This window comes from Rhipicephalus sanguineus, chromosome 8, assembly GCF_013339695.2.
Source record: "Rhipicephalus sanguineus isolate Rsan-2018 chromosome 8, BIME_Rsan_1.4, whole genome shotgun sequence".
Taxonomy (NCBI): domain Eukaryota; kingdom Metazoa; phylum Arthropoda; class Arachnida; order Ixodida; family Ixodidae; genus Rhipicephalus; species Rhipicephalus sanguineus.
The window spans coordinates 144,892,388-144,913,240 of NC_051183.1; the positions used below are offsets into that span (position 1 = coordinate 144,892,388).

Here is a 20,853-nt window from a genome sequence, read left to right on the forward strand (position 1 = left end):
TTTAAACTCTCGTGCACTTTGTTACTTTGATATGATGTAGAATGTGCAGTCATGCTGAATATGACTGCAACATGGGAGAGCGTGGCCTCATGCACTCGAAGACTTCGCATGGCTTCAGCTTGCCCTCATTTCCAGAACTCATTTAATGATGTTATCTGTACATGCGAGTTGCACCACGTTGAACTAAAACTTGAAACAGTGTAAACGTAATTGGCCTTGCTGAGTTTCTTCTGCTTGTGTAGCACACAAGGGTAGAGGAAGCTTTACAGGTTCTTAGTACTCGGAATGCAGTGAGAAATCCACACTGGCCTGAGCACTACCTCCCACTTTGTACTACCCACTGAGGACTGAAGCTGCGATGCAGACACTAGCATTAGCTTTTTTCATAGCGTCTACAGGGCAGCACAAGAGGTCCATTGAGCATAACTGCCCGTTCAACCAACAAACGCTTGCCACCCATTGAACTGTTCCATTTGCGAGTGTTCTCTTCGTACAATCACTTTACTGTGCTGCATTTTACAATAATAAAAAGTACACTTGTTTTCATATTTTGTGTTTCAACACATTTTGCTCAAATCTGCAGTCTGAACAAATTGGACACATTTACACGGTTTCTTATCAGAGTCTTAAGCTTTGGATTGCAGCCTGAGTCATGCAATGAAGTTTATACATGCACAGCTTACTCTCCTCCACTTTTATTTGGGAGTGGGAAGATAGACTGCTGTTTGAATTGTACCAGAAAGAAGTGTTGAAGTAGAGTAATTCACCAATACACAGATGTCTGTTACAGGTAGGGGTACTTGCCGCCAAGGACGTCAAAGGGAGGAAGGGTGACAATGGTGGAAATGAATCTGTGCTCCAAGCAGGTGTACAACGAGCTAAAAGCCATGAACATAACTGAAAATATCCACAAATCGAGCATTTTAAAAACTGCTAATAAAACATTTTGTTTTGGCTTCATCTATCAAACATCTGGTCCTTTTTTTTATTGTTTCTTTATTCTTCCTGCATCATTAAAAATGTGCTGCCATGGCTAGAATTCATAACTTCAAGCTGAGCATTCCGTTGCGATCACTACTGCATATGTCTGCAGGTGCTTACTTTTTTACGATCTTGAATAGGATATTTATTAAAAGTTGTCGGGGTGCTATCACCCCCTATAAAGTAGTTTGCGCCTAATGGCGCACGTGCGTCTCGCGAATTTGCCGCAGTTAGCGTTAACAGCCACCGAACGAGAGGCGACGCTGTGATCGCGCAGAGGCGCCGCCCTGTCGGCGAGGGTAGACCGGCATACAGAAAACAGCAGCGAGTCTCTCGGGGGTTTGAAGGTTGCTTAGCGTGTACTAGTTATGTGTTAGATTGGGCTGGCAAGCTCGTCGTATGTAAAAACAGGTTAATAAATGTACATGTGTTGGTTTGCTCAATGGTGTGAATTGTGTCCGTGTGTTCCGAGAGCGGAGCTCTCTGTAGACACCACAAGGTGCTAAGTGGCATTGCTGTTTATCTGCTCCCTTGTTTGGATTTATGATGCACCTTTCACTGGACTTGCACTTCTCTCTAATTGCAGACAATTTATATTCGTCCTTGAGGAGTATACAAGGTGCATTGTAAATCTCAACCATTTTTCAAGAAATGCAAACTTTGTATTCTTCTGTAGCTAACTGTCATTAAGCATTTCTATTTTTCCTGAAAATGTATTTCTTTGATGACAGCATAGCTGCATGGCTGCTGCATAATTATTTAGAATTAGTTTGCATAATGAAGATTAAGGAGTTGTATTCTTGATTTGCAAGAAGCATGGATATGGGCTAACTTGAACATATAACCAACTGTTTCAAACATCCTCCCATGAAGTTTAACACTACTTGGCTGTTAATGTTCACTGGTGTCTTGTGGATTCAACAAATTCGAAAAAAATATTAGGAAGGCCCAGATAAACCACACTGCTAAATAATGTCATCAAGTCTGTGTCTGTGTTGAACCAGACATCCACATGAAAAAAACTAAGAGCAGGGTTTTGCACAGTAAGAATAAACACTGTGCTCCTATGCATAGGAAAGCTGGTTTAGAGAAGAATTATTAAGTTCTACAGTTCCATGTTGCAAAACTGTAATCTGATTATGAGGTGCACTGCTGTAAGTGAATCCCAAATTAATTTGACCTCCCTGTGTTTTATATAATCTGTTGAAATGCATGGCACTAGCGCACTTATACATTTTACACCCATCATAATGCAGCTGTTTTGGTTGAGAATCAATCCTGTGACCTCGTGGATAGCTGCACACCATTGGCTCTGCTCATGTGGCAGGATAGAGAAGAATTGCACATCTTTCTTTTCATATTTAAATAAATACAGCCACACTGACTCTGCAAGTTTTTAAAAATGTGCGCATGTATAGACCAGAAAAGCACGTAATTGTGACCATTGGTTTAGCGTCCTGTAGGAACAACCAGATACGCTCAGATGCTCCAATGCTGAATGCTAATTCATGTTACTGTCTTCAACATCGGTATAAAAAGAAACCTCCTAGTGGTTAATGGTAGGTGTGACCTGTTAATTTGTTGTGGCATGCAGCATAGGACACAACACGAGGTCAGAGTGAAATACGACTAAGACAGGCACTATTAATATGACTTCTCAGGTTGTTCAAACATCATTAATGAAATGCACAGGCTCGAACAGGATAAATACGGTGCTACTACGTATACATGCAACGAAGTGGACCTTACATACTAATATTTCAATTAAATGGGTTCTATCACTGCGGAGGTCACCAGCAGTGCTTTTACTAGCTGATATGTTATCCCCTTCATGAGGTGCTAGAGAACATCTACACATTTGAATGAAATGATTGTCGTGATTGCTTATTTGAGGCATTTGTAATTACATCATTTGCAATGTGTTTTATAATCTGTCCAAATGCATGGTGATTGAAACAGGAACTGTTCAAGTGGAGGGCCAGTATTCCATTCATTATAGTGAAGTTCAATATGTTACGATGCCATTATGACATACCAAAGGGGATCTGAACATCTTGCAACAATCTTGACTTCAAAAGCATTTGAATTTCTGGACATATAACGTTCAGGTTTTAGCAGTTTGTTATAAATGGATTAGTAATACTAATATATGGGGTTATATGGGGCCAAAACCACAATATGATTATGAGGCATGCCGTAATCAAGGGCTCCGGAAATATTGACCATCTGGTGTTCTCTAACGTGCACTGACATTGCACAGTACACGGGCCTCTAGCATTTCACCTTCATCGAAATGCAACCGCCACGGCCAGGATTGAAACTGCGACCTTTACACCACCGCAGTACAGTGGATAACATGGGCTTGAGGCCAGTGACAATGTTCAAGACCTAGGAAAGCAGTGCACTTTTGTGTATGTTGTAGAAGGCTGTTTGAACTTTATTGCCAAAGATTAGCAAAGCACTTTTTTAATCACAGCCAAGAAAAGCCTTGCCTTGATTTTCTACTTAGCCATCAAAGCCTCCTCTGAGGATGTGAAAGCATCTAAGGATAACAATTAGTTTGACTTCCTCTACTAATTGTAACCAGAGAAGCTTCTGATTTGTTGGAGGTGTACATATTGTGAAGTTGCAATGTATGGCTGCGAGACAGGTACGTCGAATTCTTTTATTATGCTCTTAATGGTCATCAACGTTAAGCCCCTACTGCTCTGCTCCGCTGTACATAGGCCTGCAAGCACAGAGACTTATGCAAGTACAAAATCTGCACATAGTGACAGGCTCCCTTTAATGCTGTCATCAGGTGCTCTCAGCTTTTACCAAGTGCACATAACTTGCTTGAAGCGCCGTAGAAATAGTTTTGTGCTTACTGGCCGCATGCTTTAGACAATTAAATACTTTTACTGTGCCATAATCAGTAGACATGAACACCATTGGGGTACTATTTAATAACCAGCTGATGAACCAGCTGTTGCCTTTATGTGGCTCCAAAATATCCTAGGCACGGCCTCCTTTTTTTCGTGTACCTCTTGTCATCCAGCGTTCACTTTCGCCTTTAATTTTTGCCTCGACCAATTTCTGTACAACAGATTTTTTCTCTAAATATATTTCCCATATTTTCTTGACTACGCCCTGCGGCCGCTTCTCCTTTTCGCCCTTCTATGCCCCCGTGATGCTTCGCTTCGCTTCTTGATCGCTTCCCGGATTTCCTTGTTTCAACAACTTCTTGGCTTCCTCTTTCCTATCCAGCAAATATTTTTCTTCTCTTTCCCTATCTCTTTCATCATTAGATGTAACAGCTCACTATGCTCTCAGTCCTTGCCTGGTATTTTGCCTACTTCTTTCTCGACTCTTGCGGCTTAGCTATTATTTGTTTGCCATTTAAGTACGAGCTGCGAGACATTGATTCCACGCTCTTATTTTCAGTTTCGTATCCCATTTGTAATGTTATTCGTTTATGATCACTACCATAGCTTTGAATCCCTTCCTCGTCTATTCTCATTTCTCTCAGTTTGTCATAATTTCCTTCTGTCATGAAACAATAATCAATGTTCGATTGGCTGTTTTCGACTTCCCACGTGATCTGGCCGTCACATTTAGGCCCCGTGTTATCTCCAGACTATGTTGCTCGCAGAGATCTAGTAATAACTTCCCATTGGTGTCTGAATATCCGTCAAGGTCGTGTATGTGGGCATTCATGTCCCCTAGAAGGATGATTTCGGACCCATTACCAAATTCCTTAATATCCGCACTCATGCCAATCCACTATCTCCTGAATCTTTTCTCCCCAGTTATTCCCCATCCAGAAGTAGGCTACCCCAATCCTCGTTTCCTTTCCACCTACTGTGCCCGAAACCCAGAGGTGCTCTGAACACGTCTGTTTCACTATAACCCATGTGGTGCCACGGTGAATTAGCATTCCTACATTGCCACCTTTCCTTTCCGATATGATCCTGTTACACCCTTCCCAAACATAATATTCAATATATGGTGGCTCTTCCAAGTCTCTAAGGTGTGTTTCTGTAACCACATACACGCCCTCAACTGCTCCTCAATCTCTAACCGTTTTGCCTTCTTTCTGCCACCCTTCATGTTTATGTAACTAATTGCAACACGCGCCTTCCTTTTTCTTTTTTTTGCTAGGTGGCAGAGCTGGTAAGCCAGCACCACCACCTGGCGAATGCTGATTGAGTTCTTTCTTCCTTTACCTGCCACAGTGATCAAGTGGTTATGGCGCTCGACTGCTGACCCGAAGGTCGCGCAATCGAGTCTTGGCCGCCGCCGCCGCATTTCGATGGAGGCAAAATGCTAGAGGTCCGAGTACTTAGATTAATGTACTCATTAAAGAACACCAGGCGGTCTAAATTTCCGGAGCCCTCCCCTACGGCGTCCCTCGTAATCACATCGTAATTTTGGGACGTTACCTCTTTCTACTTCTTTGTCTTCTTCTGCCTCTCTCCTCCTTTCCCTTCTCTTTCCCACCCCTCGCTATGCTATACTGTACATATGGCTACCCTCTCACCTCCTCCTTTCCATCTTCCTCACCCTTACATCAGTCCTCCTTCCCCTCCCCATATAATTGTCAAAATACACTGTACAAGGCTATGCTATGCTTTACCTTTTCCCCTCCTTTCATTCCTGGTCACCCTCGTTTCCCTTTCCCATCCCTTTGCTATACTATACTATGCACGGCCATGCTAGGAGCTGCTTGGCACATACCCGCCGAATTTTCTTCAACACCGGCCTTACTTTGAGCTTAAACAGCTCCGCTGTTGAAAAAAACCATGCGCCCTAGGAAAGATGTACCTGCTGTATTTTGGTGGCAGTTGTGTGTGTATTATTACAACCTGTATTTTTTCATTACTAAGTATTAATTAATCAACTTTGATTAGCCAATTCTTTCATTATTGCCTGAATCGATAAAATGTTAAGTTGTAGGCCGCCTTAGCATTTCGTTTCTGGTGAAATCTGCCAGGTTGTTTTTTCTCATGCCGCCACTCAAACGCTTGCAAGCGTTCTTTGTTCATACACGGCTGCATTCGTTCATCACCGCATTGTACAGGGCTTGAAGCTATTTCATGGACGCGTCAACGGTGAGTTTTCATGCCACATCTAACACAGAGTGTGAAGCCCTCTACAATGCAACGATGAAAGCAGGCGTGTACCAACCTTCTGACAAAACTTGTCAATGTAGTGTGTGCTGCGTGCACACATGACTGGAAACGAAGAGGAAATTCATGCCTTATAATAAAGTAAATGCATTCAACTCAATTGAGCCGCTATAAAATGGCAGAATTTTCACGGCAGCTGAGAGAGTCTCATACCACATTTATCCCGGCAGCCGCCTCCCATGGGCTATGTAAAATGACATCACTAGGATGGATTGCAGTTTTGGTGGAGCGGCAGAGCATCCTTTTCCAATGTGGAATGTAATGGTTCAACTCCCAGTGCTGCACCGCATTCAATGTCATTTCCAACGTGGACACAGGTATCCCAGCCTGGTGCATAGTAATGTGAATAATCACGCTGACATAGGCCTGAACAGGGGCAGGGTGCCCCTCCTAATCACCTGAGGGGACACCCATGTCTGTCCCATACCTTGACTCAGTCAAACATGTCCCGTCATTGTTTTAAGTGCAAGGTTATAGTCAGGCAGGTTTTCGACAATAACCATGGCCAGTGCCTCCTCTATTTTTCAGTGCCTGGGCGAACGCTCTCCTCGGGTCGTCGTGCGCGCGCTCCGCGTCTGCTCGCCACTGCCGCGTGGTGGCGCTGTGCAAGTAGACTACACGAAGCTGGCGCTGAACGGCCGCACGTATCACGAAGCTCACGAATTCGTGTTCGCATCCGAATTTAATTCCATTTGTGCTTCTTGCAGGCTTTCACAGGTACAGGGGGATGGAAAGAAACGCGAACATAGCGGCGCGCTGTTTTCATCGCGCTGTAACCGTCGTGGCAATAAAAAGATGCTAGATGGTCTTTTATTGTGTCATGGATGACGTCGTCTTTTCATCAATCAGCCAGGCTATAACCACTTGAAAATAGATGTGAAACAGCAAAGAATGCAGATGCCGCATGTTTGCGTGTCTTTCCATCCCTGCTGTACGTATTCCGCAGGCAGTCTGTCAGGCCATGCTGCCGATTCAATACTTGCACTCGAGTTTGATAGTATTCGCGTTTTATTTTCTATTTCAGGCTATTGCAACCGCCCCATTGCCTTAGTATGTCATATTGTTGTGTTCCACTCTGCAAATGGAACTGAAAGAAATTACGATTGCCTTTTTTTATTTCCCTTTATTGATAAAGAAATCCCACAGAGTCCCTTATGCATTCATCTAAGACGACTGAAAGGCGAAAGCCATCTTCTTTTTCTTCTAGTCAATGTATTGAACATTCCCAGCCTCCCTCCGAGATATTTCTGCGCCTAACACGGTTTTCTTACAGCCTCAAGGATCGGAGGCAGCGCAAGCTTTCTGCACATCAGCGGAGGCATGTGCTGCCTCCGTGATCGGCCCATTTTGACCAAGCGAAGATGTAATATGACGACGTCACGTTGTGTGACGTCACGATGATATCACAAAATTTTGTTATCTGTGACGTCATATGATGTCATCACGTAATTATTTTTTGCATCACTCGCGTTCACGCCGGCGACGGCCAATTTTCGCGTTTGATGAGGCATCTATAAGGCTTTTGCCTTAATACACTATGCGGCTGTCGTTCCATGAAATTCTAGCTGTCGCTGGTATTCAGGAGATGTGGCTTGAAGTAATTAGGTGGGATAATTGGTCTCCTAATACACCTTCAAACTACACTAGAATATGCAGCCGTCGTTTACGACTCGAAGATTTCATAGAATATAAGAAGTGGCGGCTTAAGAAGGATGCAGTAGTGTCACTCTTTGCAGTCTACCATTCACATTTGTAGCCCAAGGTAACAACTGAACCAAGCATGGCAAGTATCCCTAAACGTGACCGTGTTGCGTCCAAACAGTCAACGAATGCATGTAGACCAGTAGCAACACTGCCTCGCGATCGCCGCCATGTGCATGCAGCGCTGACATTAGGTTCGAGCTGAAGAATTGGAGCCCATGGACACCACATACGCTACCGGCGAAACAACCGACAATCATTATGCACAGTGTCACAATAAATGAGTGCACGAGGCTGAGCATGCTGCTCCATGCGACAAAAGCGTCCAGGTCGACAGCCATTCGGCCTCTACTTTGCTCACTACCGAAAAGGCCAAATGGAAGAGAAAAGAAAGAGAGCTGAGGAGACAGATAGTGAGGCTACAACAATCCGTCGACAAATACCAAGACGAGCTCAAGCAACTGACAACAGGCCGCGCCATTTTTCACGCCTTTCAGATTGGCTCAAGTTGAGAGTCGGCACTACGACATTATACTCGAACGACAGCGTCTGTTCACACACGTCGGTCAGTGTTGCAGGAAGCGCGCGGCTTATGTAGTGGTTTTTGTTTGTTTTTCGCACCACCACGATTTAACTGGTTCAAGCTCTGAATTGGTGGAATCAGTTGGCATAGTTCTTTTTCTGGCACCAGCTGTTGCTTTCTCCTGTCGTGGCAACAAACGTAATTCTCAAAAGCTTTACGAAGGGAACGGGCAATTACGTATATCTCTGGAAGCAGTCTAGTGACATTTCATGTTATTTAGCGCATGAACTCCAAGCTTGCGTGTAGTGTGCTACACCAGTAGACGGTAGCACGCATCGGAGAACTTTAAACGCCCAAGCTTTCAGTATTAGCTCTTGGCAAATGCTGCTTTCGAAAATCGACTTTCAGACAGTCAAAAACCGCCTCTCAGTCAAGCGAACGTAACGGTGAAAAAACAAATTTTCCGCGCATCACTGGCATGCGCTTTCTGGTATCGGGCTAGCAGACGACGCGCGAGCGTCTCGATCAAATAACCGCGAAAGACACATGCCTTCGAAATTGGCTGGCTGCCCAGAATGACAAGTGCTTCTTGATTCCAGTTTACAAGTTTTCATTATACTTTAAACAACGCGAATACAGCCGAAAACTGAACCATACAGCAGCTTCGAATGCAGCCACGGCATTCGTTTCCGCGAGCGACGATGCGACAGCTTGTCTACTACGGTGGCGGCGCCCGGCGGCTAACCGCCGCACTAACGCCGACGGACGGATCCCATTGCGCTCCGCTCCTTCGCCCAGGCACAGAAAAATAGAGGAGGCGCTGCCATGGCTAAGGACCCTTGATGTTGCATTAGAAAAACTGCTTACTTTCCCTCTGGAAAGCCGAGGACCAAAGGCAGGCCATTATGAGAAGCGTGTCATTGCTTCATTTGCCTTTACTCATCTAGTGCCAGGCTTGTTTGCTTTTGGACTCGACTCGACCAACAAGAGGGGGGAGGAAGGGGTACTGCAGTGAGAGTTTGGGCCCCCCCCCCCCCCCTGCGCTCTCTCTAAGGTTGAATCCTGCACTTTGAAAACTTTTCAGCGCGAACGGGACGGAGCACAAAGAAGAGGACACAAGACGAGCACTGTCTAACAACTGAAGTTTATTGAAAAAATTCAAGTACCACACAACCCAACAACGCATGCGCAGAAGTTACCTGTAGTCAAAGAACTCATTAAGCTTACGTAGTTCACAATCTAAAAGGCAAACGGACGGCTCAGATATGCAATCATCTCCGGCATCTTTAATGCAGAGTGCTTCCGCGAGTTCCCGTGCCCTTTTATTTCTATGTTTGTGCAAGATGACAGTGTTGTCAAAGAACGGTTTACGTCCACACGCCCTACAATGTGTCGAAAGGTGTGACGTCGGCGTTCCCCTTAAGGTGCTATGGTGCTGGCGGAGCCTTTCGTTCACACATTTACCCGACTGGCCTATATACACCTTGCGCGGGAGAGGGGGATCCTACAGATCACACCAACAGAGCATGAATCGGGGGGGTTGCGATGCTTCACCGTGCAACCCACACCCGAAGTCCCTCTAGCCTTGTTTTCAATCGCAGCACAAGCTTTACCAACTTTTTGGTTTGACGAAAAGAGAACATCGACGTCAAAACTTTTTGCTATCTTCTTAAATCGATGAGACAGCCGGTGCACGTAAGGCATGACAGCATATCTCCTGGGCTTATCATCTGGTCCACTGGTTGCAACTTGGCGGATTTGCACTTCTTGATTAGTCTTTCCGAGGCTGACACAAGAACATGTGAAGGGAACCCAGCAATAGTTAGTCGATCAACTTGCTGCCGAAAGCTATCCTGACATTTGTGTATGCAGGACTTTTTCAAAGCAGAATGTAAGGAATCCTGCACATGCTTATCATAGGTCGGCAAACTCACTCAGACTCACATAGGACCATGAGTCTGAGTCAGAGTGAGCCCGAGACAGTAATGTCTTGGTGAGCGTGACTCTCAGTGAGTCCGGTTGAGAAAAATTTCAGTGAGTGAGTGCGAGTGCATCTGGTTAAAGAAAATATTGGTGAGTCTGAGTCCGAGTGAGCTCTAAGCGCAAGATATATTTCTTGAATGGGTCAGAGTGAACTCCACACTTTTTTGTCGACCTATGGTCCTATCTATTCATCTTCAGCCTTATATCAACTCATGTATACAGAAGTTTATTCACACATATTTCGACACACTAGCGTTCATACGCCACCGCAATATTTATTTCACGGGAAGTTCCCAATAAAATGTCTCATGTGAGTCAAGTCTTTCATAAAAATGTCCTTGCTGGATTGCAACCATTGATAACTCGTATTTGAAGGTACAAGTTCAAACGATGTCACTTTGAGCACCGATTACGGGAGATATTGGAGTAAAATGGCATTGGCAGCATGATCAAAAAAGCTAATTTTACGCTAAAGCACTCATGAGTCGACTCACTCAGACTCAGATCGGGATGTGACTCCGAGTCTCAGTGAGTCTGGGAGAGTAATATTGTTACGTGAGTGACGAGTCGCTTTACAGTCGTTATTCACACGATATATTTGCAAGAGCGGCTGCAGCGCTGACCAGACCGGCTCCGAGCTCGAGCAGCTAGCGACCTTCGTCCTCTTCGTCAGGCGCACACGCGCGTCGACCATATGAATTCCGGCAGCCTACATGTAGCATAACCCCCGGCGGCAAAGGCGCCGTCTCGGCGCATCTAGACGTCAACGTCATGGGCGAGTGGTACTGCTTCAGGCGTGCGACGTGTACGATGTCGCTGGCATGCGGGGTGGATGAAGACGGCGAGGCAGCAGGAGCGATTTCATAGGTGACGGGATGTCACCGCACGAAGCACTCGGTATGGCCCTGTGTACCGAGAGAGCAGTTTGTCGGACAGGCCAACGTGCCGGGTCGGAGACCACAGCAGAACCAAAGAACCGGCGAAAAGTGTACGTCGCGGTGTCGTTGATCATACCGACGGCGTTGGTTCTCTTGGGAGGTCAGAAGGCGAGTACGAGCGGCTTCGCGTGCATGAGCGGCCCGGCTGATGGCGTCCAGGGCGTATTCAGTGGTCGGAGCTGCTGGCAACGGAATGACTGTATCGAGGGGCAATGTGGGTTTTGCGGCCGAACAGCAGGAAAAATGGGGAGTAACCAGCCGTGTCATGGCACGAGGAATTGTAGGCAAATGTCACGTACGGTAGAGCAAGGTCCCAGTCGGAGTGGTCTGAGGAGACATACTTTGAAAGCATGTCGGTTAGGGTTCGATTCAGACGCTCCGTGAGGCCATTCGTTTGCGGATGGTACGACGTAGTGAGCTTGTGCCGTGTTTCACATGAACGCAGGATGTCCGCTATGACTCTCGATAGAAATGTGCGGCCACGGTCCGTGAGCAGCTGGCGTGGAGCACCGTGTTGCAAGATCACGTCGCGCAAGAAGGAAATCGGCGACATCTGTGGCGCAGCTTGTGGAAGAGCTCGTGTGATGGCGTAGCGTTGTGGCGTAGTCTGTGGCCACAGCTATCCACCTGTTGCCAGCAGAAGACAGGGGAAAAGGGCCGAGTAGGTCCAAGCCGACGCGAAAGAAGGGTTCAGACGAAATGTCGAGGGGTTGAAGGCACCCAGCCGGAAGCGTCGACGGTGTTTTGCGGCGTTGGCATTTCTCCACACGCCGCGACGTATCGTCTGACGGAGCGTGCGAGACCTGGCCATAGAATCGACGGCGGATTCCGGTCGTATGTGCGGGACACACCAAGGTGACCGGCAGTTGGAACGTCGTGAAGTTCGTGGAGTACAGCCGAGCGGAGGTGTTTGGGTACAACAAGCAGCAGAAATGGTCCGTCTGGATGAAAGTTACACGTCCTTTTTCGTCCTTTTTCGGACGTGCAAAGGATACACGTCCTTTTTCGTAATTCGATTTAGATGCCGGTAATCGATGCAGAAACCGCCACGTGTTGTCCTTTCTTTTTAACCAGGACGACGGGTGACGCCCAAGGGCTTGATGAGGGCTCAATAATGCCTTTAGCTAACATCTTGTTTACTTCTTCTTGAATAATCTGGCGCTCCGATACGGACACCCGATACGGTCGACGGTGAATGGGAACAGCATCACCTGTGTTGATACGGTGCTGCACAAGAGAAGTTTGGCCGAGTGGTCGATTGTCAAGGTCGAAGATCTCGCGGTAAGAAGCCAAAAGGGCGGATGAGGGCAGCTGATTGCGCTGGGGGGAGGTCCTGGGGCAATCATGGGGCGTAATGCCATGTCGAGGCTTGTGGCATCGGGTGGGCGACAAGGAAGATTGGAGCATACGTCTGCTGCAAAAGAGGTGACGTAGTCATCGGCTAAGGACCGCAACGTGGCGATTAAGATGCCTTGAGGGAGGGACTTGCTTCGTTAAGCCGAAATTTATGACGGGGATGTACCCGGTTTAGCGGCTACAGTAATGACGCAGTGAGCACGTGATGTCCCGTGCCAGGAGTACATCCAGTAATCGGCGTGACGACGTAGTGCCCATCCAACACGGATGAAGTCGTTGTGAATTTGGCGAATGATTAGGGCTTTAGGCGGTAGGGCGGATGAAATCCGTGGTGCAGAGGCTGTGTGGAAGGTCGGGGTGAATATCTGGCTGAAGAGGAAGGTCCAAGCAAGAAGTACCAGCGGAACAGTCTATCAGGGCAGAATGGGTCGATAGGAAGTCCATCCCTAGGATGAGGTCATGAGGACAATTATGGAGCACCGTGAATAGGACAGGAACGTAACGGTCGGCGATGCTTATGCGAGCTGTACACATTCCAGTGACAGGAACAGTTCCGCCATCGGCGACGCGTACAGCTTTTGTAGTAGCAGGCGTGAGGACTTTCTTCAGTCCGGCGACAAAGGCGAGCACTGATTATGGACACGTGAGCTCCAGTATCGACTAGAGCCGTCAAACGAAATACCGTCCACATGCACATCGATGAGGTTCTTGTTCGTAGGAAGCGTCAACGGAGGATTTGGTTCAGAAGGAGATGATGCAGCACTACCTCCAGGAGCTGCACAATCTAGTTTTCCGTGGGTACGATGCAAAGTTGGGCGGCGAGGGGTGGCGGCGTGGTTTGGGGCGACGGGGAAACGACGGCGTTGAGGGGACGGTGAACGAGCAGGAGGGCGGCTGTTAGGTGTGTCACAAGTAGGGTCCGTACGGCTTGGAGGATACCCGGCGAAGATCTTCATATGGGCGGGAAGGCGAGAAAAGTTGGGGTCCTATAGGGCGGCGTCCAAGTGGCGCGGCAGTAGCGGGAGACATGACCAACGCGGTGGCACCGGAAGCAGATTGGTCTGTCGTCGGGAGTTCGCCATTCCGCTGGGTTGCGAGATCGTGGAGGAACGAATGGGTCACTTCGAGATGCATTCATGGGCATTGGTCGGGACGAGGGGCGAGAGACCGGGCAGGCGACAGGAACCCGAGGTTGGCGAATTCTTGTCGTACGACCGCCTGAATAACGGAGACCGCGGGGGTTGGTTGTATAGTGGCATGGTCGAAAGGAGAGGGCTGGAACGACGCTCGGACTTGCCGCTTCAAGTTCCCGTCGAACTATACGCGTTACACACCGCTCAAGGGCGGTGTAAGCGGCGGAATCGGAGCAGGTGGACGTGGCAGCCGTGTTTGGCAACCGAGAAAATTGAGGGTGCACACGACGGCTTTTTGGCCGTTTCGAAACGGCGGCATTCTTGAATGATGCGGTCGATAGTCGAGACGTTGGTGTAGACCAGCAATGAAAAGCGTCGTCCGCGATGCTTTCAAACGTGACCCACTTTGTCAGCTTCGGGCATTGCCTCGTCCACTTCCGGCAAAGAGCAAGCACTTCTTGTATGTAGGAGACATACGCTCAGTAGGCGACTGGACAGCGTGTAGCCGAGCTCTTGTCGTGCAGCTGCATGGCGACCGGTCGGGTTCCAAAGATGTCACGTAGCTTCTCCTTGAATGTGTCCAGTGGTGAGCTCGGTCTCATGTGTTTCGTACCAGATGCGGCGGGGTTCCGTCCAAGTAGAAGAGAACATTAGCGAGCATCATGGTAGGGTCCCACCGATGAGTTTGACTGACCCGTTCATACAGGCGAAGCCAGTAGTCAACGTCGAGGCCAGGTTGCGCGGAGAATGTCCCGGGGTCGCGGGGGGTGGGGACCGCGACAAAGGTTGTCGTAGGAGCCGCAGATGGAGATGGGGACGGGTTGTCATTGGAAGCCATGGCGAGACGCTGAATGACGCGGCCACTGCGGAGCTGCGTGGTGAGGACGGGGAACGTTCCACCTCCACCAAATATGTTACGTGAGTGACGAGTCGCTTTTACAAGTCGTTATTCACACGATATATTTGCAAGAGCGGCTGCAGCGCTGACCAGACCGGCTCCGAGCTCGAGCAGCTAGCGACCTTCGTCCTCTTCGTCGGGCGCACACGCGCGTCGACCATATGAATTCCGGCAGCCTACATGTAGCAATATCTTGGCGAGTTTGAGTCTGAGTGAGTCTGGCTGAGAAAAAGTTTAGTGAGTCTCGGTCCGAGTGAGTCCGGTTGAAGAAAATATTGGTCAGTCTGAGTCCGAGTGAGTCCTAAGAGCAAGATATGCTTCTTGAGCGAGTCTAATTGAGCCCTAATTTTTTGCCGACGTACGATGCTTATGCATGTTGAAAAGGTGGTCTCTGCTTTCTGCTCTCTTCTAAAATTTATCCAACACTCCACACCCAGAATTCTGCGACGTGCTTACTGTATAGCAGAAATAAGATTCTTTCCCAACCCCAAAGTTGCTTATCAGAAGACAGTGGCTTCTCCTTTTGCGAGTTCTTAATTTCACCCCCCCTTCCTCATCGAATAGAAAGTTACCGTGCACTCCTCTCCCTCCTTTCTATCCCACTTCAAGAGGAATCATGCAATTATGACTTGGAAAAATCCAGCATTTTACTAAAACACCAAGAAAGAGACTGGACGACAGTTGACTCATCGTTGTTTATGTGCACCACGAGCAGATGATGGATTTGCCACTAGTTCGTCGCGAGTTTCTGTATCCCGCGACGTCATACTGACATGAAACATCACTGAGAAGCCGCCCCCTTGATATCGAAACTGAAAGTGTCTTTTAAGGTAGCGGTAATTAAAATATATACGATGCATTCCCAGGCACCACAATACTCGTTTTAGGTTTCTCGACACCAGTATTTTTATTTAGAGCTACAATCCAAAATTTTTAAAATTCGTGTCAGTACTCCTTTAAGTGCGATCAGGCAGGGGCGTAGCCAGAAATTTCTTTCGGGGGGGTTCAACCATACTTTATGCATGTTCGTGCGTGCGTTTGTATGTGTGCGTGCCTATATACGCAAGCACAACTGAAAAATTTTGGGGGGGGGGGGTTGAACCCCCCAACCCCCCTTGGCTACGCCCCTGCGATCAGGCCCGATTGCGGTCTGGTCACAATTTGACTGACGGCTGCACGGTATTCGATCCGCATTAGTTTAGACCGTGCAGTAGCGATTAATACCGGTGTCACACGAACACTTTTGATCGCTGTGAGGGCCGATCTGGATCGTACTTCTTGATCACGGTCAACAAATTTGTCGCTGCCACACAGTACAGCATAATCCGGATCGAGTTTGGCGAATACGTCAGCCAGATCGCAATGCGCAGGTCGCGATCGTCTTGATCCCGATTGGGCCTGATCGCAATTAATGTGACCGTGTAGCAGCAGCTGATCCGTATCAGCCCTGATCGCGATCAAAAGTGCCCGTGTGACACTGGTATGAATGTCGCGTTGTTTCCACTAGTCGCACGGTTAGTCCAAGTAACATAGAGGAAAAAACAATTGTGACTGCGATATCCCTTCTAGGTCGATGATTATACGCGAATGATGATATCAACTCAAACCATCAGTTTTGTGCGCCTTATGGCCTCTACCTCTTTTGTTCCTGTTGCTGGTTGCGTCAGTACATGACAATGCAGCAAAAAGCAGTCTACTACATATACAAAGTTTATTGTATCAAAATTATGCAGAAAAGGTGCATCCTACTAGGCAACTCACTAGAATAATTGGACGTCTGCAAACTTGCACATGTACACGTTTGCTTTTGCAAAATTGGCAGGGTTCTGTTTGGTGTCGCAGAAGTCCGTGGTATCCCCGCGTCACTGGGGCGCACGTAACCACGAGCCGCTTCGCCCTTCTCAGTCTGGCAACAGACTTCTGCGACACTAAACAGAACCTGATGCAAAATTAAGTATCACAAGGGAAATTCAAGGACTTTTCGTTCTTGAAGGAGTGCAATGTCGTTTTGCGTATAGGAAGTTGGAGATTTTCCTGTACATTTTTTTTTTTAGCGAAAGGACACGACGTTTAGTTCACTGTCAGATGGGCACGTGTGTGGCATGCTTAGCAATCAGTAAACGTTCCAAGTTTTCAGTGTATGTTGGTGCATGTTTGAAATATTAAATAGTCCCACAGCTACATTTCTCTGCTCCTTTCTATTATAAACAACCTCATTGTTAACATAGTCACTATGATAAAGCTCTCGTAACATTGAACAAAATTCCTTAAACTTTCCATACTAGGCATCTGGCCCCCACAATGTTTTACAAATAATCAATTACTGTTAAAACTCGATCTTGCAAAACTAGATTTTTACGAAGTTCCAATCTAACGACCCAATTTCCATTCCCCAGCATGATGATGATAATGACGTCTGCTGCCTCTTCCTTCAGAAGCGGGAGATCAACGGGCTAAGCCAGATCAGGCGAAAGAAAAAGAAAGGAAGGAGGGAAGGTTAAGTTTAGAAGAAATTTTTAAAAAGTGGAAGGAAAAAGGGGAAAAGAGAGAAATATGAGTCCTTTCGAATGCACCCTCGGTGCATCACAACTGTCGTTACCGCCGCGGCGTTTGTGTTTGCTTGACCTGTCTTTTTCACCAGTGCTCGAGCTGCCACTTCTGCACCTACACAGCTTGCCAGCTGGGCGGTTCGCTGTTCCACAAAATTCGAGAGCCCCTGACAGCGCGCTGTTGTCGTGTTTGTCATGCCAGGCGCGTTTTGCGGTTAGGTGTCGGGAGTCCTGAGCACGAGGTACCACTGGGTGCAGGCCAGTACACTCTAGCACGATGTGCCGGAGTGTCTCTTCTGCATCCTGGCACAAGGGGCATGTTTTGTCCAGCTTGACAGTGAACCTGGCTCGCAGCGACCACATCCTAAACACACCACTTGGAGCTTCGCACCAGCAGTCCACTGCCTCTGGAGTTGTCCTAAAACACCTCCTTGGCATATCGCTCTTTGCCTCTCGATACAATGCTAGGCCCTCTTCATTTGGCCTGACTCCCTCCACCTCTCCGGTCTCCACCCCTCTAACCGACTCCTGCACCTTTTTCCTTATGTAGCACTGGAGGGGGGCCGTCAGCCAGATTGCTTCCACCCTGTACCACTCCGACAGCCAACAGGTTCGGGCGACCCATTTCATCCGTGCCAACAAGAGGTGTACGTACTTGTACACCTCCCGGGCCCAACGCCATCTGTCAGGCTGCTGAGGCACCTTCTCGTACGCGAGTTTGGGTGACTGCCTCCCTAATCTTTGACCACCCAAGGTCGCCCTGCACTGCCTCATTTGGAATGAAGCTGTGCACCGCCAGGGCTGTCCGACCTGCTTCGAGTGCCTGCCGAGAAACCTCGAGTGCCTGCCGGGAAAGTCGGAGCTGGGACCGCAACACCCTTCCACAGCTCCCTCTATCTCCTCTGTATACCCTCCTCAAGGTAGCTCAAATTGAACCCCAGTCCAGACTCTTGACAGATTCCTCTCCATTCCGGCCACATACAGCATAAAGAGCAGCGGTGACATTGGCCAGTCCTGCCCAAGTCCCTCAGATACCTTAATTCGTCGAGTGGTCAAGTTGCCCCTCGAAACCACTGACTCACTGTCGGGCATAAGCACTGTAGCAGGTTGCGCCACTCCTCTCTGGCGTATCAAGCACCTGCAATATCTGTCACAGTCTGGCCTGCTCAGTGCTGTCGTAAGCCTGAGATATGTCGAGGAAGGCAAACAGGAGGGGGCGCTCTTCCTTTACTGCAATTTCCATCACCTGGGTGACAATATCTTCCAGGCAACGGCCGAAGTACCTATAGGGTTCAATGTTGACCTCTTTCCGATTCAACACACTAATTTGGCCACCAAACCCAATTTAAAGAAGTTTTAAAGAGTAAAAAAGCGGTGATTTCCTTCTAATTTTGACTATGACGAATTTTTCTTCGAGCTTGCGCTCTAACGCTATCACATTTACGAGGCTGCATGCCGCACCCATACACACAAGAAAAACGAATGTGGCAGTCCGTAGTGCTGTTACGTGCCAGAGGCGGCGGCGGTTGCTTTCGCTATTTCATGGTTTATGTGACAGACAGCACTGATCATCTCCTGGTATCTTTCTCGCTCGGTCTGCTTGCACAATCACTGCATTAATTCTCTGCATTATCGCATATCGGTAGCCTGTCATAGCTTCACGTGACCGTCTACCTGGCCTGCACATGTAACTTATAATTATGGTCCACTAGTGGACTGGCACTGCAGTCTATCCTCTTCCGCAATCAAGCATGCTTTACACAGCTTTCTAGCAAAAAAACATCATTGAGAGAAAAAGATGGAGCTGGCCAGGTCATGTCATGAGAAGGACAGATAACTGAAGGTCTGATAAAGTGTCAGAAAGGATACCGAGAAATGGGAAGCAGGGTCGAGGATGGCAGAGGGTTAGCTTAAGCGATGAAATTAACAAGTTGGAAGGCATGAAATGTAACAGGCTCACGTAGGACAGGGTGGGTTGGAGATCATTGGGTGAGGGTTTCGTCTTGCAGTGCACATACGATATTATGACAATGACCATTTTACAATATGAAAACTTTATTTAGGTTAGCATTATAGACTGCTTCTCTTCAGTGCAAATTTCAACAAGAAATATTTCAGAAAACTTAAAGTTACAACCAGCATCATAGTAAATATACATGTCTTATTTCAAAAGAATGCCAGAAAATCCCAATATTCTGTTAAGTCATTGTGCGTAATCTTTTCTGCTTGTTAAATGCTTCAGCTACTTTAGCCAAGCATGAGCTAACCCAACTTTTGTTGTCTTATTTGAAATTTGCATGATTTAGATACTTCACAAGTTATATTAAAATTTGTGATAAAAATAATGTTTGCTGCCAGTTTCGTTCGTAGATCCTAAACAGTGTTAAATCTCATCACATGTAACCCTCATCCGTGTGATGATCTAATTTAACATGACCGGAGGAAAGCTGTAATATATAGGCAGTAGCATTGTGATGCGAGTTCAGCTGAAAAAAAATATAGGAAATATGCACTCTCACAAGCCTGCAGTAGTGTAGTGCCTTGTGAGGTGAGGTTCGTTACGCCTCTGCGGTGCAACCGTCACTTGTGAGCGCAGGCCAACGTCCCAGTGCAGAAGGAAGTGCAAGCAGTAGGCAGCCACAGCTCGCTAGATGTTGCAGTCGGCTGCTCCGGGGTCTCAAGCACGCTCGATGTCCCAGAGACAACCGGCGGCGGGTCGTTGCAAGACGGCAGCAGGACTCCCACATTTTGTGCCAGGTCACGCCACAGCCTGAGTAGCTTGGTGGCTTGAAAACAGGAGCCCGGCCTTTTGAACCTCTCACTTAAATGTGGGTTCGCAGTGGGCTTTCTGGCCTAGTCTTGCTGGCATTCCATCCAGCTCTTTTCTACGTAACGCCCCCCCCCTCCTTTTTTTTGCATCCTCTGTGCGAGACTCCAAGTCTGCCTTCGTTTTCCGTTCTCTTCCAGAGGGATGCTGCGCTGTCGTCTACTCCACTCGCATTTTTGCAGGTATTCGTCACAGCAATAATGGAGCATTCTGCGACAAAACATGATAATTCATGCTACTGGTTGTGTCATAAATCAACACACAAAAAACTGGTCGCATCCAAATGTTCAACCACATTGGTCTCCACGCAATGAGAAGTTCAATATCCTGAATGGAAATCTACCCAGTCACTCACTTTGTTGTGAGATGTGCAGCAAGGGATAAAGGGCTCTGGCAAAAGGTACCTTTTTCAAACATATTCGTGCTTTTCCACTTGTTAACAACGGTGATAGCGAAGCTGAATGTAGTGAAGTTGTTCGACAGCGATTTCGTAGCGTTTTCCTTTTTATATCGCATGACATCTCAGCTAGCTGTAAGGGGCAATATGCCACAATATGCACATAATACAAGCAGAGAAAATGCAGCTTCGTTGGGTGTTGAACGTTAACATCACGTTGTGTCTACAAGTGATTTATTACTGGGTGCAGATGTCTCTGTCATGATGTGCGCGGGTAGTTTCACACACAACCTCACAGTCCCGTACATGTTAATTCGATTACTGCAGTGTTATCTGAATTAACATATGTACGCCAAGTTTGGCGAGTTGGTTAAATTGGCTTATGCTCATTATGACAAA

The 20,853-nt window shown here is 47.4% G+C and overlaps 1 protein-coding gene and 1 long non-coding RNA gene across 3 annotated transcripts in view; one reads left to right on the forward strand and one right to left on the reverse strand.

The window, feature by feature from the left end:
- The window catches only part of LOC119402377 (arginine and glutamate-rich protein 1-B), a 115,380-nt gene that overhangs the window by 69,833 nt on the left and 24,694 nt on the right, over positions 1 to 20,853 (reverse strand). The gene's annotated exons all lie outside the window — the stretch shown is intronic.
- Positions 1 to 20,853, forward strand: part of LOC119402378 (uncharacterized) — a 31,777-nt gene that overhangs the window by 9,282 nt on the left and 1,642 nt on the right. Inside the window, exon 3 of one of the 2 annotated variants that reach the window (XR_005185778.2) lies at positions 791 to 1,434. The exons of the other annotated variant lie outside the window; for it this stretch is intronic. This is a non-coding gene — a long non-coding RNA (uncharacterized LOC119402378). Of the gene's footprint in view, positions 1 to 790; positions 1,435 to 20,853 lie in introns of those variants that run through there. 2 annotated transcript variants of the gene reach the window in all.